We start from the raw sequence: 23,877 nt of genomic DNA on the forward strand, positions 1-23,877 counted from the left end.
GCCACAGCAACTCACAAGTAGACCCCCGACTGGGAGGCTTAAAAGCAGCCTCCAGGCTCGGGGGTCTCTCCAGTATGCCCTGCGCACTTGCTCAGGGAATACTGGAGTTTCCGGGGGCCACGTAGCCCCCGATCCTCCCAGCCCCTGCCGGCTCTGTAACGGAGCTGGCAGTTGTGAGGGCAGCCGATCCGGCTGCCTAGGGCTGCCGCCCGGTTCTCCCTGCAAGCCCTATGGAGGCGGGTCTCCTTGATCGTGAGACCTGCCTCACTATCTCCTCTTCCACCTTACTTTGTAGGTAAACACTCATGTGTATGGCTTAGGTAAAAAAGTGAAGAACTATGAAAAGTTATACAATGTCTGAATGGCTACAATAATTCTCCTCTCACTTGACACATTACAATGTATATAGTATAGTGTGTGTGTGTGTGTGTGTGTGTGTGTGTGTGTGTGTGTGTATCCCTATTTACACATTAAGTTCAATGTACATACAGTTTTTTTTACACTGTTCATAGGATGGTTGATTTGAATGTCTGTGCATGTTACATTCAATATGTACAGCAGTACTCTGCATTTTCTTGAGGTTCAGCCTCTGCTGACATTTTAAATCAATCACACACACACAAATGGATATAGATACCTGTACATGCATGAATAGTGTCCCACTCACACACACTGTAGACATGAAACTAATTGCCAAGAAATTTAGGACTAACAAAAGGAAGGACCTTTTCACACAACACATAATTAACCTACGAATTCTCTGTCACAAGATGTGGTGACAACCACCAGCCTCGGTGGCTTTAAGAAGGGCTTAGATAAATTCATGTAGGGCAGGTCTATCAATGGCTAGTAGCCTGAGGGTTATAGGCCACCTCCAACCTCAGAGGCTAGCTGCTTCTAAATACTAGTTGCAGGGGAGCAGCAGCAGGAGAGAAGGCATTTCCTCAGGCCTTGCCTGTGGACTTCCCAGAGGCATCTGGGTGGTTTCCAGGTAAGACCCTGCAATAGGGTCATGTCGCATCTTGGAAGTGGACTTCCACACTTACTGTGTTGTGACACCACAGTCCCTATGTGGACAGCAGGGTGCCATTCACATTTCCAGTGACTTGTTTCAAATTTAATCACTGTGATATAGAGCTAGGACATCATATATCCAGTGAAAGAAAGTCGCTGTTTTTTCACCTTGTTAGTTTCCGCAAGACTGCTCCCCCTGCTGTTTACGTTTCGAATGCAACTTGCCTGAACGGAGGCATTTTGCTGCTGTTGAGCAGCTAGTCTGGAAAGCGCCCTGGTGGGCACTGTGTGGAATAGGATGCTGGACTAGATAGGCCTTGGGCCTGATCCAACAGGGCTGTTCTTATGTTCTTATGACTGCAGTCCTATGTTGCTTATTGACACAAATGTAGACATATTCCGCCATTATCTCTCTTACACATGTAACTCTTTCTCTGACAAGGAATTTCCCCCTCCTCTGGCATTTTCAAGTGCAAAGTCTTCAGTCAATAACAAATCTGTTTATTAGCCCTGAAGGCATAACCTTATACTTTGTGCTTTTTTTACTCTTGCTCTAGCTTACTCAGATGACAAGGCTGCCTTCCTATGTAATGCTAAACCAGAGGTAAATGTGCCAGAGGTTCAGGTTTGTGGTCATCCAAATGTGTGAAACCACTGTCTGTGTCACCCAACCCCAAACCTGAATTTGAACCTTCGGTTTATAGTTTCACCACTGAAACCTCAGGTTCCAAAGGGCTATTGTTTCATCCGAATTCTGCCACTGCCATGCTATGGCTCCTCCCAAAAGCATGGTGAGGGTGGATCAGCCCAGCCCAGAAATGCATCAGCTCTATGCTGGCCGCGTTTCTTGCTGGCCGCGTCTCTGAGCTGTCCACAGGGGCCTAACCAGGTTTGAGTGGGCCCAGAGACAAGATTTAAAAATGGCTCCCCCCACTGCATCATGGCAGCCTCTCCTCTCCTCCCGTGAGCACGGCATGGCATGGCACGGCAACAGGGAGTCCTTTCCACCACCCCCGCACAGCGGCAATCTCACTCGGCATGACAACAGGGAGTCCTTTCCATCTCCCCCGGCAGCAGCAATCTCACCTGGCATTGTGATGCGCTTTCTCTCCCAGCAAGGCCTGCCCTGCCATTTGCCCCGACTGAAGCTCTCTGCCCCCCTCCACACACACAACCCGGCAGCGGCGATCTCACTCCCAGCCAGCAGAGCCTGCCCTGCCATTTGGCCTGGCTGCGTCTTTACCCAACTGTGAGGCACGCCTGCGCCGTGGAAAGAGCGTCGCTGTGACAATAGATCACTGCGATGCTCTTTCCACTGTGCAGGCGTGCGCCTCGCAGTTGGGGAAAGACGCGGCTGGGCCGAATGGCAGGGCAGGCCCTACTCTGGGAGACCACCACCGTGGGGGGGACATGGGGGGACAGTCGGTAACTTCTGGACTGGGCACAGTGGGCAGAGGAGACATGTGACATGTCTCGCAGGGGGGCCCTCAAGGCGGTGGGCCCTGAGACAAATGTATCCCCTTGCCTAATTATAGTTACGCCCATGCCTCCTGCCATTGATGCTGCATCCTTAGCATTAGTCCATTTAAAGGGCGACCACCACATTGGAGAAAGCCGGCTTTCTACTGCTTCTTATGGTCCCCCCTTGTCCATCTGCACAAAAAGCATGAGATGACAAGATGAGGTCTCCAGCAATTCAGGACTGCAGAGATATGTGTACAAAGACATGAAGCACTGGTAACACCAGGAACTGAGCAACTTGGTTGTTTCCCAACAAATGGCACACGTGTTGCTTTGCAGAAATACCAATGTGCTGAACCCATTCATAAACCCATGGAAACACCGGCCATGGAAACCTTCCTGTTGTCCAGTCATATAAGACAACACATAGCCCTACAAATCTGGTGTTCATCTCTGTCCATTGGATTGGATTTCTTGAGAAACCTGCAATGCACGCTTTGGCACACTGCCTGGCATGCAGGACTTTTACTTGCAATTACCATACAAAACATTTTGACAGTTTCCAGCAGGGGTAGTGGAGGGGGCAGATGCACAAGGAACCCTTTCATTAATAACATGCCTGATCAAGTACGGCTGCCCAGCAAGAACATCCATTCAAAGGTGTTGCATGTGCTGTCTGGTTGGGCAGCAGGGCATTGATTTTCCTGGATGCCTGGACAGTATCTCTATTTTAAGGTTCCTGTGGATAGTGCAGCTCCCTCCAACTACATAGAGGGGTGCCCTCAACTGTGTGTGTGTGTGTGTGTGTGTGTGTGTGTGTGTGTGTGTGTGTGTGTAAATGTTCAGCCTTGGCTCGCCTATGTGGTACCACCAGCTTGGAGGTTCCCCAGACTGGTGCTGTACTATGCACACTGGCAAAGGAAAGTCTGCCATCAATGATAGTTTGGGTTAAAAAACAACTCCTAGATTTTTTAAGTGGTTCTGTTCTATTTTGTGTACGTGTTTGTAGAAGAATGGGAACCCAGCCCCCTCTGACAGTCTGGTCTTCCCCCAATATATATCCATGTTTCTTTTTCTTTTTTCTTTTGGCCCGCCTGGCCACCTGGCTTGCCAGGGACCACTGAAATCCATGGCTGCCCTGCTCTGGGATGCCCCAAGGTGGCCAGTTGCAAAACACTGCAAAGCTGGCCCCAGTCTGACCCATCTGGCTGTGGACGTGGGATCCATCCCCGGTCTTTCCTAACTCTACCCACTTAAAACCACTTCGACATGTGGAGCAGACCGGACTGCTTGAAAGTCTGGAAGGTTTGAGTGGAAATGGGAAGGTACAGAGTATAAATTCTATTATTAACCAGAGATACTGGGAGCCCCACATCAGTGGGGGCCCCCTATAGTTGGATGACCTACTTCATAGGAGTGCAGTCCAATGGAGACTGGAAGCACATAGTGCCTCTGGTTTTCCCCAGTGGACTGGCCTTCTCATGAGAGGGTGAATCCCTGGCCGGCAAGCCAACATGGGGGCAGGAGTGTGTTGGGGCTTCCTGGACTATCTGGCCCAGGTCAACAAGCCCAACAGCATCCTTTGTTACAGTGGACCACACCCCAGGATCCTTTGCCTGCCCTCATATATATATTGACTCCTAGGAAGTCATCATGATCACTTCCCAGAGTAACAGAAAATGAGTGCCCCCTCTCCATCTCCTGGTACCAGTAGTTGTGCTTGTGCGAGACTGTTTGGCTGCAGGGCTCTTGCAAGGGCAGTGGTGCAAGTGGTGTGAGGAAAGGGTTAAAATGCCTTTTCCCTGCCAAGGGCGGGCAATCAATGCCAAAAAGGCACAATCACACAGGGCCTCGAAGATCATGGTCGATGGTTGCTGCTCTACTAACATCTAGATGCCTTGCCCACAGTCTGACAATGCGAGCAGCATGGAACTTGCTGGGATGCAGCCTTGGTGGACCAGGAAGAGGGAGGGGTCCCTCTGCCCAGAAGCCAGAGTGTGCAAAACTACAGCTGAATGATCGTCTGTGGGATGATTCCTGGGTTCACAGATCAACCACAGGTTTGTCTAGCCAAGATTTTGTGCTATGTCAGAACAGGCCCCATGACAATGTTGCTTTAAGGAAGGAACAACCCAGGGTTGAAGAGAGATGTACAGAACTTGAGCAGTAAATCCACTGTGAACCTTCACTCACTCCTTTTTACATACAAACATACACATATTCACACTGAATGAAAGCTCAGAAATAAATCATTGTTTCTGTTTCCAGGAGAAGGTGACTGAGAAGTTTGCTGATGTGACAGCCTTTCTGATGATCACAAAACTACCTTTTCTCCATCTGCCAGTGTCATGGTGATAGGGTGAATGATCATGAAGGCACACTACCTTTACTGAAAGGATTGGTTTTTACAAAATTGTTTTAAGTGGACAAACATATCAGATGCCTTGGTAGGAAAAAAGAAAAAGAAAAAATCCATTGGAGAAGGATGAAAGTCTGCACTGCAGTTAGACCCAGATAGATGTTTCTGTAGAGGAGTGAGGGTGAAGAGAAGCACAACTCAACCTGTAGCAGGAAAGATGCACCTTCTCCCGGAAAGAGGTATGTCTATCCGTAAGAGGTATGTCTATTTGTATGTCTGTTTTTCTAGGAGAAATAAAACATGGAACCAAAGGCTGGATACAGCGCTGCTTCCCAAAATGGCACCCCTGTTCTGATTCCCCACCCCATTCTGTCTGTACCAATGCCAGCCAGTGATGTGGAGCAGGGCTGAGGAAATGAATGCCATGATGATATCCCAATGTACGTAATTATACTTAACATTACTGAAAGATGGGAGAAGGATTTGACATGGGACTGCCAATTTTGTCCCGAGTAACTTCTCATTCTACCTAAATGTTATTCAAATATAGTTTCCCTGTTTCTGCTAGGAGTTTCCATATTTGTACACTCAGATATGCATTAAATTAGGGCTGCCCAGACTTTTCTGGCAGGTCACCATATGTGGCCAGATGGAGTTATTTGAAACTTAGATGAACCCATACTGTTTATTACAGGAGGGGTTCAGGTGGGGCTAAACAAAGACTTGTCATTGGTTAATGAGTGTCAAATCCTACGTGGATTCTGGAGTTAAACAAGATTATTACCTCCTAGTAATAATCCTGCTCTCAGTCTTGGAATTCTCTGAAAGCACAGTTATTTACAAATATCAAAAGGGAAATATGTCCTCAACAACTTTTCATTAAAAAAAAATGTGACACAACATTATGTCTGTCTTTTCCATGGTTCAGTTGTAGGATTAAATAGTTAGCTTGCTTGTGCTTCCTAAGTGTGGAAATAAAAGCATGCATTATTCATTGCTTTTCATTTTTAAAGTTCAGTTTTCCTTCCACTGAGCAGAGGAGGAGGTTGATTTCAAAGAACAAAATGAGATGTATTGCTGTGAAATGCAGAAGGCAACCTTTTCCCTTCTTGCTCACTTGGGCTAAGATTGCAATACTTCATAAAAATCATTTGAAAAACAACAGTGTATGGCTAAAGCATGTCATTTGCCTGCATTTATGGGACATCTAGCAATTAGGGATTCCCCGACATCACCACTCATGTTTGATTAAACATGTAGAAGGTTCTCTTTATAAGGTTCTAAAGAAGCAAGAACTTTATGAAGTTACAAATGTGATAAAGAGCTCCATTAGTTCTATGGATTAGGACCATTGCATAGAACACATACTTTGATATAAAACTGAATGGTTTGCTTCCTGCTGTGAGTTGAGTGTGAGGTAGTTCAGAGGAAATGCTTCCTGGGTTCTCCTGTAGGAGTTTCTAGTGGCTGTATGCGACTGTGAGCAGCAGCTGTTGCCTGATATTCCTAAGTGGGGGGAGGGGGAGGGGAATTACTGGGTTTCAGGCAGCCAGGAAATTGTTAGCCACAGAGTTTGTGTATGGTTGCCAAGAAGCCAATGCCTTTTGGAAATACTTAGTTGAGACACTGCTGTTTGGGTCTGAACACAATCCTATCTCCCACATTTATCTTGTAGATTGTATTCCACAAATGGATACAATTAGCAGGCAGATAAAGAGGGCTTGAAGAGCCAGCATCTCTTCAGGACATCTAAGATGGGACTGTGCTACCTCTTGAGACCAATTAGGTTTTTTCCTTTGAAATAAAGATGAAAACAAAAAGATTGGCAAGATGGGGGGGGAGGGGGGAAGGACATTCTGACATTTCCTACCTTTACATTTGCTTGATGTACCTTACGGAAGGATCAGACACCAGTAACATTTTGGTGGTTATGCTGTGCTAGTTTCAAACCTTAGTGAAATGAAAGACTTACAGGTATGCTGATGGAATTAAAGGTAGGGGTGCCAAAGGGAATTAATCCATGACTGAGAAACTTGTCTGGAGAGCAGAATATTATGCATTCTATTTCCATTTTTGAGGTGCTTTAGAATTTCCTCCAGGGCAAACCACTGCTATGTACCATATCTGGAGGATGCAGTCCAAAACAGACAGTGTTCACCCAGTTAGAACCCCTGTCTAATCGAGGCTCCTACATTATTTATTTCCCAGCTGGGCCACACTACTTGCTACTCCCCCCCCCCCGCCACCTTATCCTACCTTCTTTTCAGCCTTGGTTTTATGGAGGAAATAGCACATTTGAAGTCAGCATAATCTCCTTTTTCTTCTTTGAATGGAAACATAAAACAATAATTACTGCCATGATGTTTTTAGGGTTATCAAGGCAGTCTCTGGTGGTACTGTTGCTAGACAAATTTGTTCACATTGTATTATTTAATGAATCCTAAATCTCTGCTTTTAAGGTTGCTAGTTAAGAATGAAGAAATGCTTCTTCTTACCAGAAATACAATATAAAACAAACAGGGATAATCCATCCCTTTCAGAAAACTATTTTTCTGATATATCTTTATTTTCTTTTTTCTTCAGAAGTTCAAAATTCCCTCCTCAAAGCAACTTGGCATCACCCTGCAAGTACTTGGAAATTGCCTGAGGAAAAAGCATCACAGCTACCGGACTGCAGTAAAAGATTCTCCATGTGTCTCTCGCCACAAGAGGGCAGCATGCAGGTTTGTGGTTTGCTAGCCATCTATTCAAACTAGATTAAAGATTTGGTTAACACTCCAACCCAACAGCTATTCAGGAACAGGCCTTCAAACAATATTGTGACGGCAGCAATATTACACAAGTACCATTCATGCCACATCACTTGGTGTTTGCTCCTGTTTAGAAAAACCAGGATATTCTGCTCTAAAGCTGCATTGCACTCCTCCGTATAACTGCATTTTATTTTATTTTTACTGTCTTGTATCCCTGGACAGAATGAATGCAGATACTGTTGGGGGTTGTTAATTTTTTACCCCCAGTAGGTAAAACAGCAGAGCACTAAGGCAGAGAGCACACATTCCAGTTACAGAGTAGGTAGCAGAGGATGGTTTAGTTGTTGCAGCTATTTAGAGGAGACACATGGAGATTCTTGTAGCACTAAATACTAAGTATTTATTGGTTAAGTACACTTGGATAGGAAAGACCAAAACCTAATCTAAAGGACTGCATCATGAATAGGTAAGGAGGGAGAGAGATGTTTCCACCTGCTCTCTAGGAGGAAAGGAAGGATTGTGACTCAGCACAGGAAGTGCAGAAGAGTCAGTTCAGGGGTTATAGAGTAGGGAGAGGCAGAACAGACAGGGAGACCCTCACTCACCATCTCTACTCCCAGTGTCCCTAGTGGTCATTAGGATGGTTGGTGCAAAAGGTCGATGCACTGGAATTCCATCTCCAACAGATATATACAAAATGAGTTCATGGGGCAATTCTCACAATCACCCTGGGCAGGCTGGGAGGGCGCAAGGGAAAGGCTGCTTTTCACTTACATCCCCCACAGATGGCCAAGCAGTGTGCTTCCCGCGCACCCACATGGACAGCCCTGCACTGTCAGCTCTGTAGATATCCTGCCTCCCCCCCACATGATCTACGCTGCTCTCGGCCTTACCAGTGCAGTGTGCCCACATGACTGGTGCACATGACTCAGAGTGGTGAGGGAATGCAGGGAAAGCAGATTGAGTAGGGTTGCTCATGTGAACAGCCCCAAAGTGGTTGGCCAGTCATGTTACTGAATACAGAACTGAACTTCATCCCGTTCTTTGAATTTCTGTTTTGTAGGTTAGTGGAAGATCAGATCATCAATGGCTCAGCTAAGATTAAGGAGAGGCATTCTTATCGTTTAAGAACCTCTTCTCACAAGCAGTGAGAAGAGGTAGCGGGCAGGCTGTGGGGAAGGCTGGTTAAACATACTTTCCACACAGACGAGCAGTTCTTCTTCCTTGGGTGGGCAAATCACCCACTCAGACAAGAACCTGCTCCTGCCAGTAGCTCCAAGGGTCGGAGTGCCGGGATGCTCCACCCCATGTCTCCCCACCCCCTGGAGCTCTGATAATGCACCACACGAGTGTACAGTGCATTATTGGGATCTCCCTGAGTCTGCTAGCCATGGCTGCTAGCAGACGAAGTTGACACACAACCAGAGAAACGAGGTTACGGGAGCGTTTGCTCCCATAACCTTGTTTTAAAGGGTAGCTCCATAGGTGTGTTTGCCGCCATCATGCTGCTGGGATTGGGCCTGATCCTGGCAGTTCACACACATGTGCAAAACTGGGCTGGGCTCCCTTAGCCCAGTTTTGCATGTGCGTGTGAATAGCCTCTAAGTGTAAGCAGTTCAGGCTGTCATTTTGCTGCCTGAAGCAGAGCACCAAACGACATAACCTTTCTTCCCTCTCCTTTATCTTTTTTTCTTTTGAGATGACACCCCAGCTCCTTCCTTCAAATCTCTCCCTTTTTCTTTCTTGTCTGTTAGAACAAGAAAAGGAAAAGCAGCCTGGTGCCAATTTGCCTTATTTCTCTGCAGGCCACCCATAGGGAGATGTTAGCTAGGCTGCCATGCTGGCCCTGACAACTGGCCCGTCATCTGTTGCCTGGGTGCTTTCCAGATTAGATCCCGCAACAGGGTCACGTTGTATCTAAGAAGTGTGCTTCCACACTTTCTGTGTTGTGACACCGCAGCCCCTATGTGGACAACAGGGTGCTGTTCATATTTCCAATGCCTTGTTTCAAATTTAATTGCTGCAATATAGAGCTAGGACATTGTAAGAAAGTTGCTGGTTTTTTCCAGGTTATCAGTTTCTGTGAGACTGCTCCCCCTGCTGTTTACATTTCGAATGGGACTTGCCTGAATGAAGGCATTTCGCTGCTGTTGAGCAGCTAGACTGGAAAGCATCCTGCAGTGGGATGCTGCACCCAAGCTCACTCTGCTTCACAGTAGTGTGGCATTTTTTGTTAATCCATTCCTTGATCCAGGCCAGCTATTGAATGGGGCTTTAATTACTTGTATTCCAGTCCTGGAGTAGACACAGGGCTAACAAACAGCCAGCAGCAAGAGCCCCGAAAAGCAGTCTGCACTTGACACTCTGTACATAGTGAGGCGATTCACATGCATGTGCAAAACTGGGCTAAGGGAGCACAGCCCAGTTTTGCATGCACATGTGAACTGCTGGGATCAGGCCAATCCCAGCAGCACCATAGCGGCAAACCTGCCTAAGTAGCCACCCTGTCAAATGAGGTTAAAGGAGTGAGTGCTCCCTTAACCATGTTTTTTGGTCGTCCAGCAGCAGCCACCGCGGCTGCCAGACTGCGGGTAGCCTGCGGAGGGGAGGGGGGATCCCCATGATGCACTGCACACTCATGCAGTACGTCATGATATTTCCAGGGGCAGGGATGGCACATCCCAGACCCCAGCCCTCCCAGCTGCCTGGATGTGTGGGCAGTGCGCCCAGCACTGGAGGAGCGGTCGTCTGCAGGGAAGGGAAGTCTGACTTGCCTTCCCCACAGCCCGCTCTGGAGCTCTTTTCACGGCTCGTGAGAAGAGGCTCAATATGTACTCCTGATTCCACTCCACTGTTTTGTCCTTGCATACCACAACTCTTTCCTTTGGATTCTACAGGTAGAGATGGCCCTGGCAAGAGGAAAGCTAACTCCAGAACTGCCCTCATATACTCCTCACAAAGCAACAGGTGCGGGGATACCATATGATGAAGGATATTTAGCTAGATGGGCAATTCTGGCATGCGAGTGGAAAAGGTGGAACTGAAAGGTAAATGGGAAAAATTAAACACTACCTTGAATAGCGGGTTTGTAACCATTGTACAACCATTGTAACCATGACATTGATTTGAATCAGCTTGGAATATTTTTTGAGTTAGGACAAAGATAATGTGCTGGTGAATGTTTTGAACTTACATTTGCTGCCCTAAGTATGTATCTTTTAAAATTATATTTGTAATTTAATAAAAACAAAAATGGTTGCCCTAAAAAGATTGCTTTGGAATTCAACAAAAGTGTGTTCAAAATCACTTTGACCACACTTCGGGGTCCTGTTCACATATTATATGCAAGGCACACAACACCATCTATGTTCCCCAGATCGCTGACCCAGGAAATACTATTTTGTAGGAAGTAGTTCCCCACAAGGTTGGAGCTGTTTCAACATGCCAATCTGGGTGGCTGCACAGGTGTGATTAAAACCACCATAGGTGTGTAGGAATCCAGTTACCGTAAATAGTTTCCCACATGGTGCTTCACTGATGTGCTTTCATTCCAAGTGGCAATAATGTGGCTAGTGAACTTATAAACTGGGTTTAAGATGATGTCAAGAGTCTATTCATACAGCTCCACAGTGAAATAAAACAATGTAAGTATTTTTTGTGTTCCAGGAAATAGCAAGTTATAGAGGCTCCCAGGTGATGGGCTTGGCTGCTACAGGAACCTTGCAGGAGTATCAAGAGGCTACCAGTACCAGTCTGCAGAAACACATGGAAACAACAGATTAGGGAAATGATGACCTCTGAGAAATAGGAGAGGAATGATTCAGGAGTAAAAAATGGATTGGGGGAAAATTCTACTTCGCAAAGAGGTGAAAAGACCACTGTCCTTGGAGGGTGTACTATCGACACAATTTACTTTTGACAAGACCTTTAACAGTGTGGGAATGGACATTCAGAACTCAATTGTCTCCAGGCTATTTAGCAAGCACTGAGAATGGTTTTTAATGAAAATGTAACTGAAGGCACCTTTCTCACATTTCTGCATAATGCTGCCTTCTGACAGTCAATTACAAGCAGTGTCTTAGCAGCAGCACCAATGGCACTGAAGTTATCCGAATTACTCTGAGGAGCAGTCTGCTCTGTCTAGTTCACCTGGGACTTGTACACACAGCAGGCTTTACCGCGGGTTTGCTGGGAGGCATTACTGCGAACCTGAAGTTGTCCCAAAAAACCGACACAAAGAAATGGATTTTTTTTACTCCGGATATAAATCAGGCTACACTCTAACGTGCTGTGAAAAACCCGAATTGTGTGTTAACTGCTCCCCAATAACTCACAGGGACTTCAGGGTAAATCTGTCCGATATGTGAATGCAACCCCTCCATTCCAGAGGAGATGCAAGTTAAAGGGCTTTAAAAGTCCCGTGTGAAAAACTTCCTGTTTTCCCCTTCTATATTCAGCTCCTTCCCTGAGATTACAGAGGCTGTAAACAGGAGAGAATAGAATCTGTTGGTGAGCTGAGGAATTGTACAAGTGAAAAGGTCAGTAGAAACTTCTTTGTGTCTTTCACAGGGCAGAGAGAGAGCGAGAGAGCGCATATATTAAAATTCTAACACCGTTATCTATGGAGCACATTAAAATAGCACAACACAAATCTGTTTTGGGTAAAATAGTTGTGACAAGTGGAAGAAACTGTACTGGGCAAACTTTATTGGTCTAATATCAAGCTCAAAATTTTAATCAAGTGAGATCGTTTGGACTGATGCATAGCCACAAACTTTATGGGATCTTTAGGTCTGATTAACTCCAGAAAAGTAGTTTAAATCACTTCATGGATAATCCCAGCATCTGAAGCTATACGTTACCTGATAATTCAAGTAACAGATTCAGAAGTTACCATTTCTCAACTAGTGAAACTGAATTGGTATACTGAAAAGATGATTAACGGTATTATTCATTCTTTGATACCTTTGCCTCTCCTCCCCACACCCTCGTTTGTCTTCCACCCAGAAGCACACCCACCCTTTTTATATGTTGATTGCAACCACCGCAGGGCAGCGAACCATCTTATGCTTTATGATACTCAGTAGAGCACCATGTACACTGAGGCTGCTATAAATAATAAATCCATCCACTTTATTACGGCCGACGGCCAAATAAAATAAAACAACTACAAAATAATACAATCAGGTTACAGAGTAAAAGCAGATAATGATACAATAAAACAAAAACAAAGCAAATACTAATACAGTAAACCTTCACCAAATTTCTGCTACTCAAACCCTACATCACTCCTTTCGACCCTCCTCTGCTGTAGTTTGCCTGCTATAAAGCAGAACTTTGCAACTCTCAAGGAAATAGAATCATTCAAATCCGACCAAAAAAACCCTACTTTCACTTACTCTGAAGCTGACCCAAACTGACTTAATACAGGGGTAATTAACTCTTCTCTAAGATCCCTATAGAAACTACATTTCAACAATATATGCTCGGTAGATTCCACTTCTCCTGCCAAACATGGACATAATCTCTGGTTATAGGGAACCTTATGTAATCGCCCTTCCATCACTGCCGACTGCAACACATTCAGCCTAGCCGCTGTTAAGGCCCTACGATGCGCCACATAAGTTATCTTTTGTAAGTATCGTGCCAAACATTGTCTATTTATTTGGGTTCCGATCCGTACTCCATACCCCACTTTACTAATATCGCTTTGTCTGGCTATGTCACTTATATGCTGATTTATAATATCTCCGGCGTTGGTAAACCCTAACTCCCTTATTACCGGAATTGAAAACCCCAACCAGCTTAATTTCCTGTCAATTGCACTTTTCCATCTGGTCTTATAATCATCCAGCAGAACCAGTGGGGCGAGGCCAGCTGGAAAAAAACCAATTTAAGCCAATAGCCAAAAATGGTTTTCCAGATTCTGGCTTCGACAGGAAGCCATCCCACTTCTAATCTAAGACAAGCATTGGGAGCCGAACGAGCTACCCTCAACATACCCCTAAGGAATTTAGATGGAACCACTTCTACCTTCCGTATGTCTGCATAAGGGCCCAACGGTGCCCCAACCAGCAACAGGGCAAGGGCCTTAGCCCTAAACAGTTCAAAAACCACCTGTACTGATTGTGCTCGTTTCCTAAGATGTAAGGAATAGAGTGCCGAAGCTACTTTTTGGGCGTTTTGCGTTATATAATCCCTATGGGCATTATTGGTCTTATTTGCCTGAAGAACTGTACCAAGATATTTAAATTGCATAACCTGTTCTAATTTGTGGCCATTAAGAGTCCAGGAAAAGATTTTAGGTCTGTTTGAAAATACCATGATTTTAGTTTTGTCATAGTTTAAAGTAAGATCTTGTGTCTCACAGTAACGTGTCCCTTGTTATGTGTCTCACATAACAACCCAAGATATAATAAGTAGGGCAACTGATGCCCTTACATTGTACCTTGAACCCAGTGGGTGGGTCTGAAGGGGTTCATGCTGCTTCCTTTATTTAATAGCCACAACCTTATTCTGTTTCTTCTAAAACATGACAAGATTAAGATGTTTAGTCAGTGGTACAGGAACTCTTCATGACAGCCCCCATGATAGTAAGAACACCCCACTAAGATGATACAACAAAAAAACCAAACATTCTTTTGACGAGACTGTACTTTCCTTGATCCCTTTTGATGAGTAGTGCTTCCCTTGATTTGCCATTGTGAGTGAAAGAATATGCACACCATTCACACCATCCATTGGGGATAAAAGCCCAAGTCAAGAACTCCATTAAGCTCAGTGTGTGATCTTGGATGAGTTACCATCTCTCAACCTAATCTACCTCACAGGGTTGTTGTGAGGATAAAGATGGAGGGAGATAACCATGAATGCCACTTGGAGTTCCCTTGGAAAAATGGTAAACAACATGTATTAGTAAGAAAGGAGCACTATTTTTTTTAAATACAACTCCAGCAGATGGATTCAAGTTGAATTGGATGTAAATGTAGTCCAGAACCAGAATTAAGGATAAGGATTCAAGATCTTCCCACTTATTCTATGAGCCAGACAAAAAGCACAAACAATGAATGCCATATTCTTACAGTAAGGGAGAAAAGACACCAACCACCTAAGAGACCAATAGATAGAGTTAAAAAGGAAAAAGGGCAGCTAGTATATAAGAAAGGGCCTGCTACAAAAAGAGTTGGGGGGGAGGGCTAGTACTTTCAAGTACTTTCCTTGATCCCTTTTGATGAGTAGTGCTTCCCCTGATTTGCCATTGTGAGTGAAGGAATATGCACACCATTCTTAAGAAATGGAGACACCTTGCGTTTTCATTGTCCCTAAATATTTAGCTTGGGAGAATTGATTTCTAGTTTTATTGTGTTCTATTTTTACCATGTAATTGCCTAGAGATATGAATTTTGGTGGTAAAGGAATTTGAAAAATAATCAAAATTAAACCTAATTCTAAATTCTATAATTTTAATTAACTTTAGACAAAGACAGAGGGCTCTCTATCAGTGCAATCCTTAAAAAATAAAATAAAATTTATATTTTATTGGTTTTCCAGCATTGAAGAACAACAAATAATAATTCTGATAGATAATAATACGCAACAATTTTAACTGTGCAATGCATTACATCTTTTATGAATGGTTACAATGGTAAGGTGAGATTGAAGGATTAGAAGGAAAAAGGCAATTTATCTGTTCATTTACTTTCCCCTTCTGGAAGTATATACTGATATATTCTAAGTATATACACCAGTTATATACTGCATTTATTTCAGATGTGAGATTTAAGTGATCCTTTTCTTTTCCCCAGATATGATATGAATGATTGCCATTGTAAGTGCATTCCTATGCGTGTTTATTCTGAATTAAGTCCCACTGGGTTGAACAGGGTTTATTCTGAGATTAGTATGCAGAGGATTGCCATACAAAATGGATGGGGCTAATAAAAATGTACAGCATATGAAACTAGGGCTGGATTTAGGGATGGGTGAGCCAAATGGTCAGCCTGGGTGCCTCTCTGAAGTAAGTGCTGAGCTGAGCTTGCACAAGCCGCTCAACCTAACACTGATAAACTAACTGTTGGGAGGGGGGCACCAAAGCACTCCTTGCCCAGGATGCTATTTATCCTAGGGCTAGCTGTGTGTGAAACAAATACAATTTGTTTATGCTTAGGGGTGGAAGGGAGGGGCAAGAGATTTAAGATATATTTTTCAGATGGGTTTTTTGCTGTTTGTGTGTGCACACACACAGTGGGGCTTGAACCTAGAGACTTTTGGAGGTCTATGTGCTTGTTGTGGCAGTGTGTTACTACATGATAATTATGGTTAAAAAATCATCAGTCCTACATCTTAGTATGCTGTAATCCAAAAACCTTTGATTTAAGATGATATGCCAGACTGTCCAAAGTCTGTATGGCTTACTTGATGTGGAAATTAAGATGGGCACCTTAACTTGTCTTTTCTGTTCTTTTTACAGTATGAGTGAAAATGTAAAGCATCTTAATTCTCATCTTTAACTAAAGGTTTTTGGATTACTGAATTTCCAGGTGTTTAAAAAAGGAAAATCCCCATTAGACTTTATGAGGAAAGAATTTACCCATGCTGGATTAAGCGGAGTCTTCCCTTTCTTGGGCATATAACTCTGGTGTAAAACCTCTGTGTTCAAAGGCATTCTGCCACCACCCTATATGTCACCACAAGGCCCTGATAATCTTGCCTCTGCCTTGCGTTACCTGGTAAGTACAATTGCCAGCTCATTGCTGCCACACTTGCCTTCACAAGTCTATTAGTCACCCTAACCCCCACCCCCATGCTTCACATAGCTTGTAAGGACCCCTGTTCCCTTGCCACCAGCTTATGCTTCCTCATATGCATTCACCCTACCTTGAGTTCTCTTCCACAATCCATTGCCACCTCCTTGCATTCCCTCACAAGTTCATACACCACTCCACCACAGCCATGGAAATAGCACTGAAAGGAAGTACATTTTCTAGATGTCCCCATGGGCTTTCCTAGTGTCCCAGAATCTTCAACCCCACGGGATCTGCAGAAGAGGCCCTCCCAGCACTGGGAAATTAATGAACTCCACCAGAGATGGCCACAGTGGAAGCAGCACCAAGGGGATGCTACAGATTCATTGGGATTACAGCATTCAATGAATAGCCATAGTAGCCAACACTTGTTTTCTAGAGTTTTAGGGTAAATGTTTTAACTGTTGCATCTTAGCCCCTTTTGGTGCCAGATCTGAAAGGGTGGTTCCCCCTAGTTGATGCCTGCAAACTTTGTGCAGATAGGGCAGACAATTTAGATTTTATCACCAAGAGAATATTCAGGGCTTATGTTAGAATGCTGAAACAACTCCTGCATCTTAATTATATTAACAGAACTGTGGTTCTTTGGTAGAGTTTCCCCTCTGCAATTGGAGGATAAAATTTCCTTTCTATTGAAAAACTGGAAAGGAAAGAATCAGTATTCTTTGGAGGGTACTATAGTGTCTTAAGCCTGTTTTGACAGAAGTTACTACCCATGCCTCTCCAGAATAATAGAATTATAGGCCTTAACTGGGCAATAATTGATCTTCAAACTCACAGAATACCACTCCTACTTCAGTAGCACAGATCTCCTTTTCTTTTTTGGACAATACAGTTATTAAGGGATATTTAAAGTCTGCACACTTGGCAATACTCCACTCAGCCTGAGCAGCATCTAAATTGTAAAATTGTCAAAGTTCTGTATTGACTGAAATTCTATAAATTATATACCAAGTAATATAGTCATGTGAGCTCAAATCACAAGCTAGAACCTCCTAATGTTGAACACCAAAAACTTTGTAACACCTTCAACTCAGATAAAGTCACACTCTGCCCCACCCCACTCCCAGGGGAAAAAAACACAATTAAATGAAATTAGTGGATTCAGTGTTCATTGAGGTGTGATGCCACCTCATGTTTATTCAGCAGTGAATAACACAAGCGGGTAATTTTTGTTCACTTTAAATCTGTACTTCATTTTTTCTTTTCTTTTCCTTAAAACACACACACACACACACACACACACACACTGATCATTAAACACAACTATTTTAGACTCTACAGGTTCTCTTCCCAGAAATTTCCCACAAACCTTACTGTTCTCCTGCTTGATTCCATTTCCTTCAGGATGATATCATCAGCAAGGCTGTCTCCTGAAACAGTGTTAGGCCTTAAGCCAATCTGACTGAAATGGTAGGCCTTAACCTTCTGATTGCACCTTTTGACCATATGTCAGGAGGTGCCTCTTGCCGGCACCTGCATTTGCACTGGGCGAGGGGGAGGGCAGCGAGAGGCACCTTTAAGCACAAATTAATAGGTGCTTACCTCCACTCCACTACATCAAGCAGCAGCGAGCTGCCCGGCACTCCCTGAGGCAGTGGATCAGCTCCGCTGCTTAGCTGGCCATTGGTGGAAGATGGGTTTCGTGGAACCCAAGTGAGTGGCGGAGCCAATCTGCCACTATGGGGAATGCCAGGGAGTGCGCTGCTGCTCAGAGTAGTCTGCAGCCAGAGCGGAGGTAAGCACCTATTAATTGGTGCTTAAAAGGTGCCTCTTGCCAGCCCTGCGGTGGCACCCGAACTGGCCATGCCTGCCATATGCAGTGACTCATACTCTGCTTTATACCCCCTAGAGAATGAATGCCCCCCAATTCTTGAAACCCCAACTCTTTTAAGGATTGGAAACCTTTAGGAGACCTCATATCCGCTTATTTTTATCCTCCCTTCACCCAGGGCTCACTGGCCTTGAGCAGCAGCCCTCCCCCCACCTTTCCAGGGTCTGTTCTCTGGCTAAGTGGAGCTCTGAGGAGCTGCTATGTGCTCTTCTGACCTTGGCTCTTCTTCTTCTTTTAATAAAATTGTGGCATGTATATGATGCTCATTTGTGTTTGTCTCTTTCTCTTCTGTATAAATAGTAGTACATTTAAAAAGCTATACATGAAACAGACAGAGCAGATTTCTGAGCACAGACAGAGTAGATTTTTCTCCTTTAAGCCTCAGGCCTCCACTGAATAGTTAATAGACAATAGGATATTGGCTTATTCAAAGTAGCCTCATTGAAATTAAAAGGACACCAGGCATTCCTTAACGTCTCTCTCTATAATTCTCCTAAACGTATCCGTTGCTAATCCCATGTGTGGCAGCTCTCACGAGAGTTTATGAGCAGCTGCCTGGGGGATAGCGACAGGGATGGGGAGACAATGGTGGTGGCAGCCGGTCGGCTGGAGGAGGAGGAAGTGGCAGGTGGTCCGGCCAGTGGGAGGAGGAGGCAGGCCGACCCAGCCCGGCTGGCGGGAGCAGGAGATGGTGGTGGGCTGGCCCAGCTGCTGGGTGGAGGTGGTGGTGGCGGGCTGGCCTGGCCTGGCCTAGCCCGGCCCGGCTGGCAGGAGGAGGAGGCACCTGCTACCAGGAGTGAGTGGGAGGAGGTGAGCCTGGGATGGTGCCTGAGTTTTTCAGTCCTGCCTTGGAGTGCTCCCTCCTGTAGCTCAGCCAGGAGTTGCAGCAGGTGGTGCCTGACAGCACAGGGTTGCCCGGTGATCTGACCAAAGCAGCAGAAGCAGCAAAGCGCAGAGCAGAAGGGAAAGGAGGACTCTTCTCAGCATGTCGAGAAGCAAATATGTTACACAGATCTCTCTCTCTCTGCACCCCCCACCCCTCTTTTGTGGTTCAAAGCTAACAAGCCCCACCACTTCCCAGCATTGAACTCCAAATGTAGGGGAGGCACTGGAGACACAAGAAGTCATACTATAGTCTTGAAGTGTTTTTCTCGAAGGGGAGGCAGGCCGGGGTAATGGCAGGGGTACCGGTGGCCAGGTGTTGGCTGGCTGGCTGGCTATGCCATCCTCTCCAGATATCCAACCCCCACCCCCACCCTGCGGCTCATGCAGCCACTCCAAACTGAGGCCCCCGCCCCGTCCAGTGCATCCATCGTCCACACACAGAGGCAGCCTGTGCAGATTGCCGTCCCCGGGCAGGTGCTCTACATACCACACAACTTGCTGGGGACGCTGCTGCCAATCTATGGATGGAGGGAGCATTCGGAGGTCCCCAGAGGAGGCGGAGGACTGGACCAGATCCCCATGGCCTGGTCCTAAGAGCACTTCTGATTCTCTACAAAGTGGCAGAGGATGGATTTTTTTGGCATTTTTGTTCTCAATATACTAACAGATCTTATGCCTGTAGGATGCTGTGACTAATGTCAGATTCTTTGAGAACAGTCTGTGTACTGGGTTTCCACTCACATTTTTAAAAGGGCCTTTCCATTATTCTCCCCTTCCTCAACACCATTTTTGAGGCATTTTTTTTAACAGTTGCCTCATTATTTGGAAGCAAGTCTCACTGAATCCAGCAGAATTCGCTTCCTTTTAGGTGTGCCTGTATTGTAGAATTGCAGGTTTAGTTATCAAAATGCTGCTGGGAAAGGCATGTGCATCCTCTTCCTCACAGTGCTCAGCTACAGGCTTCCAAAAAGCCCCAAAGCAGTGCAGCAAGGAAATCCAGGAATCAATCCCACCCAGTGCCAACAAACTATTATTGTGATGTAGACTGCCCTTGAACATGGAGGTTCTACATGAGAGCCAACCTGCCTGTGAATAGGGAGGCTTCATTTCTTAAGTATGGCCAGGCGCAGCCAACCTTGAACTAGTATTGCATCAAACACAAATTAACACTGTTCCTGTGAGTCCATCCAATAGATGAGGCTGCCCACTGAGTCTCTGCATGATTTACTACTTTGGCCTTGCCTCCTTCCAATCAATCACTGTGGGGGATGAAGGATTCCATTGCAAATCTATATTTCTAATGCAAATATATGGAATATTTACCTACCTTCAGAATAAGCTGCCTGTGGAGCTGCCTGTTTGAAAAACACAGATCGCAACATTACAGTACAAAAAAGGTTAGATTTAACCTTTAGATTTAACAAGGCCTGATGCACTGTTTCTTTTCTTCTTCTTCTTTTTTAAAAAAGAAAAAAGAACTTTTTCTTCTTTTTTTAAACATAAAACTATAGTAGTAATTTAAATTATTTGTTGTTTTCTCTTTTTCCTCTTTCTCTTGGTTCTTTTTAAAAACTGTTTTGCCTAACTTTATTAATTGACATTGAATAGTTGATGATTAGGTATTAGGATTATATATCTGTCAACAATTCTGGTTTTGTATTCACACATAAAAAGGATTTTTAAAAAAAGATTCCATTATCATTAGTGGAAAGGTCTAGCAATTCATGCATTGTGGCACAAGGGAACAGGGATGTGCACAAAATAGATTTTGCTTTCTGTTTTGAGCTAGAAACAAAATACAAATGGCCAAAATGTTTTGTTGAAATAACTGGTCCAACCAAAGGATCCTTGGGGGGTTTGGGGCAAAGGTTAAAAATTTGTTTTAAATTGCCCACTTGCCCATTTATTTTGAGGGCTGGGTGCCCTCAGCCAATGGGGGCATGGTTGCCCATGACAACATTTGATTTGTATGATAACAAGCCAACCAAGAAGCAAGGAGATCACAAGCCAACTGGAAGTCAGTGCCAGAAAACCAACCAGCAAGAGAAAAACAGACTTCCCAAATGGTGCTTGGAACATCAAAACATTTCGATCAAAATGGGGTTGTTCTGCTCTGAGCTTGAAACAGGCCCTTTATTTAAAGGGTGATCTGTTTTGAACTTGAAATGGCCCATTTCAAGTTGAAATGTTTCAACTTCAAAATGTTCTGCACATCCCTACAAGAGAACTGCTGCAGGGCCAGCTCCAGCTTTGAGGGGTCCCTGGATAAAGTGCCTTTTGGTGGGCCCTCCCTTGCTGGTGGAGCAGCCCAGGGCATGAGCCTTATATCCTTCCAGTCAGTCAGCACACATAGATTAGTGATTCATGTAGTTGCTAATTCTTACTCACTCACACTTGAAGTAAACCTTTTGGGCTTTAAGTGGTATGTGAACATCAGAACAGCCTTGCCCAAGGCCCATCTAGTCCAGTATCCTGTTTCGCACAGTGGCCCACCAGATGCCACTGGAAGCCTACAGGCAGGAGTTGAGGGCATGCCCTCTCTCTTGCTGTTACTCCCCTGTAACTGGTACTCAGAGGCATCCTGCATTTGAGGCTGGAGGTGGCCTATAGCCCTCCAACTAGTAGCTGATGATAGACCTCTTAAAGCCATCCAGGTTGTTGGCTGTCACCGCATCTTGTGGCAGAGAATTCCACAAGTGGATTATGCGTTGTGTGAAAAAGTACTTTCGTTTGTTGGTCCTAGATTTCCCAGCAATCAATTTCATGGGATGACCCCTAGTTCTAGTGTTATGGGAGAGGGAGAAGAATTTCTCTCAATCCACTTTCTCCACTCCATGCATGATTTTATAGACCTCTATCATGTCTCCCAACAGTCATCTTTCTTTCTAAACTAAAAAGTCACAGGTGTTGTAGCCTTGCCTCATAAGAAAGGTGTTCTAGGCCCTTGATCATCTTGGTTGTCCTCTTCTGCAACCAAGATGATATTTTCCAGTTCTACAATGTCCTTTTTTAGATTTGGTAACCAGAATTGTACGCAGTACTCCAGGTATGGCCGTACCATAGTTTTGTATAAGGGCATTATAATATTAGCCGTTTTATTTTCAATCCCCTTTCTAATGATCCCTAGCATGAAATTGGCCTTTTTCACAGCTGCCGCACATTGGGTTGACACTTTCAACAAGCTATCTACCATGACTCCAGGATCCCGCTCCTGGTCAATGACCGACAGCTCAGATCCCATCAACGTATACTTGAAGTTGGGGTTTGCATCACTTTACACTTGCCAACACTGAACTGCATTTGCCACTTTGTTGCCCACTCACCCAGTTTGGAGAGATGTGTGCCATATTAATTGCAGAGAAAAACGTGTGACACACTCAGACCTTTAGGAAACACTGGGCCAATATCAGTGCCTATGCCTCCCGATCCAAAAGCTGCTTTGTTTGGTTTTCATCCATATCACTTAATTCTTTCAGCAATGTTCTAATAGTCATGTGTCACTTTTCAAAGTCTAATGGATTCTAGGATCACTTTGGGAAGGTACCATCATTAACTACCCAAATTAGAAAGCAGCCATAACTTCTTGACAGCCCAACTCTCAGTAGACCATTTTCATTTCTCTGCTGCTTTCTTATTCATTCATTTATTAAAAACTGTATTAAATGCTTAATACATGGGCTTCAAGTTTAAAGCTGAAGGATGATGTATTTTTAGCTAATAGCCTCTTTTTCAGGAACTAGTAAGAGAGGAGGTTGTAGCATTTAAGCAGCAAGATAAGTCGGTAATTAGTGGGAATCAAATGAGACCTGAGGAATGATATAGCACACTAGAAAACTGAACAAAAGAGACTGAACTAGGGGGAACAGAACAAAAATTAGAAACAAACAAAACTGAAGCTGCAGGAATTACAAGGGGAAGAGACCATACTTCATTTATTTGTAACTTTCCTTTCTTCCATGGTGAAATTCAAAGTGCATACCTTGAGGCTGTTCACATGAGCAGCCCTACCCAGGCTGGGGCAGCCTTACCTGGTTAGGGCTGCTCATGTGAAATGTTGGGATCAGAGTCAATCCTGGAGCCATGTCCCCAGTAGCCTTAATTTCTTACCTAGGTCCAGGGGCGTGTGTCTGACACAGAGCCGGGCACCTAGAGCACCTGGCTTCAGGGGAAATCCCTCAATGCACCCCATAATGCACTCCTTGCACGGTACATTAAGGGATATCTGGAAGCCGGGCTTCATTTCCCCAGCCTTCAGAGATCTGCACTGCCCAGAGTAGCATGGATCATGTGGGCATGTGAGCCGCACACTGCACAGCAGTTTGGTGCATCTGGAGGGGAGGTAGGATTGACCCTGTCTTCCCCCTTGCCTGTCCTCCCTACCCCAGAAACCATTGTGTGACTGGCCTCATTGAGTTTGCAAATGATCACCCATCCAGACCCAGATCAGTTTGGCTTCAGCAATGTGGTGGCATCATGTGCCCTCAGGACCACATGTAGGTCTATGTAGGACCACAGCTTCAATTAACTGCAAGAACAAACACTACCATACAAACACAATGTGCTTGTTTATAGCAGCTTCCCTTTAAAGATAAAAACTTTATTCCAGAAACAACTCCATTTTCTCTTCCCCTCCCTTTCCCCCCAACTCAACACACACACACCCAACACACACACACACACACACACTCTTTTTACAGTATCCCCACTGGGACAAATTTGTAAGCAAAAAACCATAAAGGACTGCTCAATGGAATACAACAGCCTATT

The sequence above is a fragment of the Hemicordylus capensis genome, chromosome 2 (genome assembly GCF_027244095.1).
Source record: "Hemicordylus capensis ecotype Gifberg chromosome 2, rHemCap1.1.pri, whole genome shotgun sequence".
Taxonomy (NCBI): domain Eukaryota; kingdom Metazoa; phylum Chordata; class Lepidosauria; order Squamata; family Cordylidae; genus Hemicordylus; species Hemicordylus capensis.